This window comes from Nematolebias whitei, chromosome 21 (assembly GCF_014905685.2).
Source record: "Nematolebias whitei isolate Nwh7 chromosome 21, NemWhi1, whole genome shotgun sequence".
NCBI classification, from domain to species: domain Eukaryota; kingdom Metazoa; phylum Chordata; class Actinopteri; order Cyprinodontiformes; family Rivulidae; genus Nematolebias; species Nematolebias whitei.
Window position 1 is genome coordinate 13177324 of NC_056518.1, and position 9929 is coordinate 13187252.

The following is a 9929-nucleotide window of genomic DNA, read 5'->3' on the forward strand; positions in this document are numbered from 1 at the left end:
GGGGGGGGGGGGGGGGGGGTGTTAGTCTAAAACCTCCTCCCTTCATGTTTCTGCCTTTACATCAGCACTGCAGGTTAGTGGGAGCTGAAGGAAATCTAATGAAACTGTTGTTTCAAAAACTGTCTTCAGAGAAAACACACATGGTGAATATCTTCGGACCCTGAACACCCCCTGATTATTTATTTATTTATTTATTTATTTGTTTGTTTGTTTATTATGTCATGTGTTCAAAGCTTTCATTACAAATATGATGCTTCATTAAATGAGTCTCAGAACCTCCACCTTGCTGGTTGAGGCACAAACGGTTCTAAATACAGAGAGTAGATAACTTTACCTGCTGACCTCATGACTGATGGTCCCAGAGGTTAAATCCTGACACCCCCACCCCCCCCACCCCCATCACTAACAATGTTGCCTTGTGTGTATGGCATGACCTGCATGTTTGTTATTCGGTGTGACTGAAAATATCCACGTGCATGAGCACAAGAACAAACGAGAGCTGACCACTGACTCAGCCTGGGCTGTGTATAACCCCCCCCCACACACACACACACACACACACAGCGAGCCAGCTGCTGCTCCCAGCTCTCATTGCAGCTTCTAACCACTGCAGAACATCCAAGGAGAAGAAGTCCGACACCCTGTGTTTTCTGGCTCATTAAGAGTTTGAAGCTGCTCATTGCAAACCATGAAGACAAACACAAAATATGTTTTTTTTTAAAACTAGATCAAATGGTGAAAGAGTTTACTCCAGTGGTTTTCCATAAATGTCAACGGTAGCCCTGAACTGCGGGTACGCGCCCAGTGTAAACAAAGCACTTTTATTTACACACGTAACATCTGAGGGTTGAAAACACTCCCAGTGGATGGCATCACGGTTTACCTTTTTCCACTCACTTTGGCTGTTTCTGTATGTAAACACAGTTAGCAGCTTTGGAATTGAAGGACACATCAACCATTGATATGAGAAAAACAAATTTGGCAGATTTAGTTTCTTACTATATTAATAAAAACATCCCATTGAGGACCTTTTTGTTATCCATTCTAACTTCCTGTCATACTGCACCCGTCCGTCCACCTCTTTCTAGATTTAGCCTAAAAAATAAAAGCGCAGACAGAGAGGATGACTTTCGAATTGTGCAAAGAACACAACTAATCCTGGTTACTGGCACACAGTCAGTGGTAGAGACCTTGCAGGGGGGTGGGAGGGAGATTAAAGCAGGGCATGTGTCAGGGGGGACATCCTCTGATTGAAACCTCCCTGTCAGCCTGCGTTTGTTCTTTATTATCATTCAATAAGATCCAAGCCCGTCTGAGGCCCATGTTTTTATTATTGCACCTAAATCTGAAGATTAGAAGTAATAATAGGCGAACCAATGCGCGGGTTTCTATTCATAGACGTTTCAAGGAAAGATTAGGCAGGAAATAGGAAAAAAACACAACAAATGGAAGGTTTAAAATTAGAGGCTGTGGCGTTGCAGAGGTTGTTTTGACGCTGTTGAAACAGCTTGGATCTGTCCCTGCTGGTTGTGTCATTATTGAGTCAAACAGAGACGCCGAGGACAGGACAGGTTGCTGTGGCACACTCTTGTTCCACTTGAGAGCAAACAGACGAGCTGCTGGAAGGAGGAACGGCGAGGCCAGCGCTGCAGGTTGAGGTGGTGGTCACAACACCATCTTTACGTGGAGCGTCTACTGACATCAGCTCGTGGTGGCAGAGGACGCATGCTGAAGGTCATTGCAAGTTGGCAGGCGGCGAATCTTTGCCGGAGCGCAGATGGTGATGCAAGACGTTACAGTTTTCATTCAACCTTTATTTATACAGGTTAGTCTCACTGAGCCACGTGGACACATTTACAAGAGAGACCTGATTTAAACAAACAACAGAAGAGGAACGAACAATAGTAGACAGTCATATAAAATGCATGTAAAATAAAAAGTATATAGAGGAAATTAAATAAAAACAAAACAAAAAAACAGCAAAAACTGAGGAAAAAAACCAGCCACGTTATGTAAAACACTAGAAACGGAAACATGTCTATGTTGGTTTTTACTGGGAACTTAACAAGATGCCACTTAGAGAGGTCAAGATCAAGAGCTTCAGATGTTTTTGCAAAATATTCCAGGAAACAGGAGCGGAGTAGGAGAAGGCCCTTTTGCCTAGTTCAGTCTTCACTGAGGGAACACTGCAGGTAATAATGTCCTGAGCGCACGCTGTAGCTGCACTCACGCAGAGACATGTAGGAGGAGATGTATGAAGGCAGCAGACCAAGAAGTGATTTAAAGATGAAAATGTACAAGTGAGTCTATGTGAAGTTAATGATGACCAGTTAACCAGTGAATACAGGGTGCAGTGGTGGGTACGATAGTTGCAGCCAGTTGTGAATCTTAGCGCACCATGATAGACAGCATCCAACATCTGCAGGGTTCTTGTAGGAGCGTTCATGTAAATAATGTCACTGTAATCAACAGAGGGAAGGAAAGTCACAGTTACAAGTTGTTTCCTAGCATTCAGAGTTAGACAGGATCTGTTTCTGAAAAAGAAACCCAGTTTAACTTTCAGTTTCCTTACCAAGTTTTCGACATAGGGCTTAAAAGAAAGATGCGAATCAATCCAAACGCCCAAGTGTTTATAAGAATCGACAAATTCAATAGGAACACCATTCGAAGATAAAATAGAAGGGAGGACTGCTGGGAATGACTTCCTGTTTGAAAACAACATCCCTTTGTTTTTATCAGCATTTAGCACAAACATGAGATGGAACAAATCTGACTGGATGATGTCGAATACAGACCGTAGAAGCTGGAAAACCTTAGATTTAGTTCAAAGCAACAAAGTTCATTCTCAATCATCCAGGTATCAAATCCAATAATTCTCAGTCAGGTCATCTGGACAGTTTATTTTTTATAGAGACGTTTCGCCCTCTATCCGGAGGGCTTCATGTTTTATTTCAACAATAAATGTAAGGATGCATCAGTGATGCTCTGACCTACATTACTTGTGCAGATTGTGAAGAGGATGGGTCCTAAGACCAGGGCTTAATTTGAGCCGGATCCTGCCGGAACAAAAACTGGGAACGCGCTTATTTTGACAGGGTGCTTCCGGTAACTGTTTGCTAGGATCCGGCTTGGATCCGGCAGCATGACGGCTCAGTGGTTAGCACTGTTGCCTCACAGCAAGAAGGTCCTGGGTTCAATCCCCAGTTGGACCTGGGGTCTTTCTGTGTGGAGTGTGCATGTTCTTCTCGTGCATGTGTGGGTTTCCTCCGGGTACTCCAGTTTCCTCCCACAGATCAAAAACATGCATGTTATGGTGCTTTCAAGCCCAGGCCTCCCTTGCACAAGAGATCTATGATCTCAATGGGATTTCCCTGGTTAAATAAATGTTAATAATAAATCCAGAAGCTCTCAGGCTTATTAATGATAAAGTTATGAACAAATATGACTGCCTTGAACGAATAAAACTTATATTGGACATGTAAATTGAAAATAATTACATGAACACTAATTTTAAACACAAAAGCCACAATCTGCCTCTTCAAGTGAAGCATTTCCATATCTACCCTTAAAGAAATCTCCGCCCCTGAAAGAGTGGTGGGATAAGTGCCGAGAAGGCTGTTGTGTCATACGCGGTCAGGAGCTCACAGCCGCAGGCATGCGCCTGGAGGTTTCACATGTGGAGTGACAACGAGCAGGGACAGTTGCTTCCGAGCCTGACTTACTTGACTGTTCCATTTGATAGAAGCAGAGTGTTTAATTCAGTTCAAAAATACTTTATTAATCCCAAAGGGAAATTAAATGTTGTAACTTGTTATCCTTGTTTCATTAAGAGATGTTAGATACTGATGCTGTAGGCAGGAAGGATCTCTTGTAAACGTTCATCCCACAGTGGATCCTAAGAAACTGGCCGCAGATGCTGTCCAATCCATCTGCCGCCTCTTGGTTCCCCCGGGCTTCAGGACCACCCAAATGCTGGGCTGAACTCCTCCCAGAGCGATGTCCACTCCTCCCAGAAGCCTGCTGAGCTCCTCGTCACTTCGGACAGCCAGCTGCAGGTCCTTTTGCCATCATGAGCCGTGTTTCCTGCCATTTCCAGGATCTCATTGGTCAGGCACTCGAGTACAGCTGGCAGGGAGACGGGAATGCATCTACGGTGCCTCCTTTTCAACTCATTTGAGATTTGGGGCTGTAGCTGAGTTATTATTTGAGCTTACAAATGTAGATAAACGTAGATGTGCATGATACAGCTATTTGCGTTCTGGCATTGATCTGTTTACAAATTAAGCCCTGCCTAAGACTGAACCTAGTGGTACACTCTCTTTAACAGTTAGATAATTAGTGGAAGTGCCATTATATTGAACAGATTGTCTCAGTTCTGAGAGAGAATTAGAGAATCAACCAATAGTGTGAACTGAGAAATCAACTTCTGAAAGCTTATGACATAAGATGTTATGGTCCACAGTGTCAAAAGCTTTAGACAGATCTAAGTAAAGTGCAGCACAATAATCCATAGTGTTTCAGTGACATCATTAAAAACCTTCATTGAAGCAGTCATTGTGCTGTGTTGTTTTCTGAAACCAGATTGATAGGGAGGTAAGCTGTTAAAAGAATCCAAATACTTCTTGATTTGAGAGTTTATCAATTAAGTTTAAATTTACCTCGCAAGTTTGATTTAATGCTGACATTTATACATCAGGTTGTTTTATCGCCCGCCGGCTAAAGGTGAAAGGTGGACAATAATGTTGTTGTTGTTTTTTAGCAAAAACTGTTGGCATCAACCCTCTTTTTTTGTTAGCAAAACATTTCTTGAACCACAGGATAGATTTTAATCAAACTTTCAGACAGCAACCGCTGAATGTACCTTTACAACTTATAAACTTTTACAGCTAACCCAATTAAAGATGGCGTCAGCAGCCAACTGACCATAAAAACATAAAAATGGCTTTCATTCTGTGAATTTTACAGATATTGAGCTAACATTTGATGTGCTTGTAGCTGATAGTCATTTGCAGTGCATACTTTGAGCATGGCATCTTGCAATATTGTATGAGGTTGCACCTAACGTTATTTTCAAGATTTCACTAAAATGGCTACACCTCCAAAAAATTTTCAGCACGAGATAACGTTAGTTTAAATCCCAGTCATGAAAGGGCTTTTATTTACTAATTTGACAAGCTAGTTAGTTATCTGCATGTGTTCTGAAAGGTTATAGCCATGATAACACTGCAGAAGCTGCACTGCAAACAATAAAAATAAAAAAAAAAACAGCCAAGTTTAGCTTCTGCCTCCCATAAACACAAGACTGTCGTAACACTGACACAGTCACACGCTCCACAGTTCAACACTTCAACCACAATAGTGAGTCAGCGAACTCACAGGCCTCAAAACATCACTGTCAGCAAACACACACACACACATCGCAAAGAACTCAGGAGAAATTTCCATCTGCCCGGGTCACTTTCCGTTTGTCCTCTCGTCCGCCCGTCTGTCCCTGTTTTTCTGGGACTTGTTACACATGTCTCTTCTCAGGCTCGTCGGTCACACAAAGCAGGAGGTGTTTCTATTGACTGAGCTTCGATTTGTTGTTCAGCAAAACAGATGGATTTTGTTGTTGTTTTTGACGGTTTTCACTTGTTCCTTCTGCCCGTGTAAGACGCTCCATGGGTTTTATGAAGGATACTTTGAGACAAAAAAGATTCAAATATACTTTTGGTCGATGGTGGGCACAGCTAACCAAAACGTTAGCTTTGCTAACCTATATTCTACTAACTAAACACTAACTCTACTTTTAAGCTGAAACAAGACAGAGCTTGTGGTTTATGGACCGGAGCAACTTAGGAATAAATTTAGTAGTTTTTCATTTTCTCTGGATGACATTAATCCGGCCTCCAGTTCTAAAGTTAAAAACCTTGGTGTTATTTTTGATCAGGATGTATTTTAACTTCCACATTAAAAAAGGTGTCAGGACTGTTTCCTTCACGTGCGTAATATCACTAAGATTATAAACATCTAGTCTAAAAATGATGCAGAAAAAAAGATGCATGCATTTGTCACATCTAGACTCGACTATTTCAATGGTTTATTATCTGGGTGTCCAAATACGTCTTTCAAACGTCTTCAGTTGATCCAAAATGCTGCTGCCAGAGTTTTAATGAGAGTTAATAGGAGAGATCATATCTCCAGTTTTAGCTTCTCTGCGTTGGCTCCCTGTCAAATCCAGAATGAAATTCAAAATCTTACTTCTAAAGTACAAAGCTCTTAACAACCTGGCTCCGTCTTATATTACAGATCTTGTTGTTCCATATTTTCCTGACAGAGCACTTGTAAACCAAGTAAACCTGCAGGTTTACTTGTGGTTCCTAGAGTTTCCAAAAGCAGAATGGGAGGCAGAGCTTTCAGTTGTCAGGCTCCTCTCTTGTGGAAACAACTTCCAGTTTGAGGCTGACACCTTGTCTAATTTTAAGATTGGGCTTAAGATTTTCCTTTTTGATAAATCACATGAGGTCGGCTTGGGTTTCCGGAGCTGTCCCTTAGTTATGCTGCTATAAGCTTAGACTTCTGGAGGACAAACTGACCACATTTCTTCTCTATACTACTGTCTTTGCTTACTCTACTCAACCCGTTTTGTATTTGTAATTACTTCTATCCTTATTTCTATACTTAACATGTGTTTTTGTGTCTTTCCTCCAATAGAAAGTACATCTGGACCTGTCAGTCTGTGTTCGTCTGTCTCTCCTTCCTGTCCTCTCAAACCCAGCTGGTGAAAGCAGATGGCTGCTCGTCGTGAGCCTGGTTCTGCTGGAGGTTTCTTCCTGTTAAAAGGGAGTTTTTTCTTTCCACTGTTGCCTTTGTGCTCGCTGGAAGACTGCCACGAAGTGACTATTCAGCGCAATCTGCAATCTTCCTTAAATAGAGAACTACACTAATTAGCTTTTCTAATTTATGTGAATGTTTCTGTTCAGTGCCCTGAGACAACTTCTGCTGTGACTTGGCGCTGTATAAATAAACTGAATTAAATTGAATTAAAAATTTAGCTTCACTAATGCGAACTGCCAAACAGGTTAAAAAAGTTAGTGGAAGCTAATGCTAAACCACTAACCGCTCAGATGACTGTCACTCAGTCTGCGTCACGTCTTCGTCTCCTTCCAGTTGAAGCTGCATCAACCAGTCTCGTCACGTGTACACATAGGAAGCTAATAACACGCCTAACAGACTCCCTGAGACACGCCCACAACAGACAGAAACAAGCTTGTTCATTTTGTCCGCGGACTTAAAGTTGGCGAAACAAATTTAGCTAAGCTAAGTTTGCTAACGGTTTCCAAAGTTAGCGAAAGCACAACTCCACTATTTAAAAAGTGTGTTCTGTTATTCGCTGTTAGCGAATTAGCGTAACTGTACCCACCACTGGTTTTGGTGAAAATATAAAAAGGATACACACCGAGTATAAAATCTAAATATCTGTAGCGTTGATGTATTTTTTTTTTCTCACTTGACCATGCTGCATCTTCAACGCTCCATCAAGCATGAACCACATCTAAATATTTCTGCTCTGTTCGATCAGCCTGAACAATTTATGGGTATTTGCATAATACCGTTGGGCCGGACAGACAGAGTGTATGTAGACGGTGAAAGTATTATGTTCTGTGCTGACAGGAAACCAGATCTGGACCTTGGCAGGGTTGAGCGATCCTGGGTCTGAGCGTCAAGGCTCAGGTGTGCTCGCCCCCTCTCAGTCTGTCCTCCAGGCAGCTGGAGATGTGGAGTTCATATTGACCTGAAACCCAAGAGAAGTGCCAGAGCTCGTGTGTCGGATGAAGGTTTGAGCCTCGTCTGTTATGGTGACGTAGAACAAAGGCTCGGCTCCTGGGTGGCGGGTCTGGTTACAGTCCAATAAAAGAATGAAGCGACAAGATTAGAAGCGATAGAAAAGGGCCTTGCGGTGGAAGGTAAAGGTCCACGTTCTGTGGGTCAAAACAATGAGCAGGAAATGCCGTCATACTGGACTGTGACTGGAGTTTGTTACTGATGCTACTTAAGGACAAAGATTTAGTCGTCAGAGTTTCCTAATGGATTTCAGGTCGGACAGAATTTGTTGAAAACCAAACAGCAGTAGTGCTAGTCTGTTGGGTGTAAAGAATATAAACTGTGAACTAAAATAAGTTTTTATAATATAGTTATTTCATGTAATATTGGTATTTGTAGCAATGGTACCAAAACAAAGTAGAGCCCGATACTACTTACTGGGTATGAACTGGGTACCTACGTAGCACGTACCCGATACATACCTACAGTATACATACAAGTTACATAACTAATACCTGTTATTTACAGGGTATGCATGTGTTACTTATACACATGCCTGGTATCTGTGAGGTACATACTCGGTACATATTGGGCGGTATTGTGTATAACTACCACGTACAGTCTTTAAAGATATCTACGGTCTTTGAAAGTTTTTGTTTTGCTTTGTCAAAGTAATCTAGTCATTTTCTACTTGCTTCAGAAATATCGTAACGTATGAGTCAACTTTCCTGATGTAATTTGAATCAATAATAATACATTTTCAGACTAGTAGAGTCAAAGGAATTGCTTCACATTTTCTGCATGAAACTGCGACGGACAGCTTTGAAATGACTTCTAGTTCCTTGGATGAACATTGAAACATGTTCAAGGACATGAAAACTAACGTCATGTAACCTTTGATTTGGCTTGCTAGGATTACCATGCCCTTGCACTTAGAAGTTGGTTACCATTTGTGAAAGATTAAAAACAGTGTGATCGTGGATTGAAGTCCTGCATGGTTGTGATGATAACACCCTCACCCAACAAGTATCTACTGTAACTCTCCGTATTTATTTCTGTCATGTTCATCTGCAGAGGTGCTGCTACCAGAACAGCAGAGGATGTGGTTAAAGTGCATCTTTAGGGAGAATTAGAGTGATAGTGAGTGAAGGAATTGATCAGTCTAAAATGCTTTGTCCTCAGTTAAAAACTGTAGGTGTAGCATGTTTAAGCTTCCTTATGTAATGCTGTGTAACTGTTTGGATTAAAGCTGCCTCTGTAAGCCTGAGTAGATATGCTGGCTTGTTTAGAGTTGATGTCTTTGTGTGTTGTGCAGAAAAGAAAAAGCTCCAGCCTCAGTAAAATACCTAATAAACAAATTGGTGGTAAGAGGATTAATGGGTCCCTAAATGCCGTAAACTGATTCAAGCTCCCTGCCTTGAACTCAGAAGCCTCCGAGGGATGGTAGAGGAGTTGCAGAGGAGTGTCGCCTCCTGTCAGTTCAGCTCCTTCAACGAGGCATTGGTTCCACAGAAAATACTTGTGCACCGTTTGAAGGCTTGCCCTGTAATGAAGAGCTTTACAATGGCGTCAGTGTAAATACCAGCCTTAATGTTAGCACTGCAGGTTTTGTTTGGAAGAAACACAAACATGATTATAACAGTTTTACATATATTGCACTGATTTGGAGTGGTAGTAGCTAAGAATCCTCCCCATGGCATCATCTGAGGGTTAACACGTTGTGCAAGTCAGCAGAGATGTGTATTCCTCCAAAGAGCGCTAATATATTCTTATTGTTCCAAGGAAACTTGAAATGTTTGTCCCTTGGCAGCAACTTATTGGAGCTGAATTTACCCACAAGACAACATTCATGTGCAGTTTTTTTTTAATGGTGCGCATGATACAGCTTTAAAATAAATTTGGACAATAAATGAAAAAAATTATAAATAAATAAAAAAAGATGTTGAATTTCTGCACAACTGTTGTTTTGATGTGGGTCATGACCAGTTTTTCGAAGCATATGGCAACTATCGGGGTGAGGGCCACTGGCCAATAGTCATTCAGACCAGTCACTGTAGAGCTTTTTGGGACTGGGATGATGGTGGCAGTCTTCAGGCAGGTGGGAACTGTCTCCAGGGTAAGTGAGG

The 9929-nt window shown here is 41.7% G+C and overlaps 1 protein-coding gene across 3 annotated transcripts in view; it reads left to right on the forward strand.

Annotated features, from left to right (window-relative positions):
- The window catches only part of rcan3 (regulator of calcineurin 3), a 62119-nt gene that overhangs the window by 34259 nt on the left and 17931 nt on the right, over window positions 1-9929 (forward strand). The gene's annotated exons all lie outside the window — the stretch shown is intronic.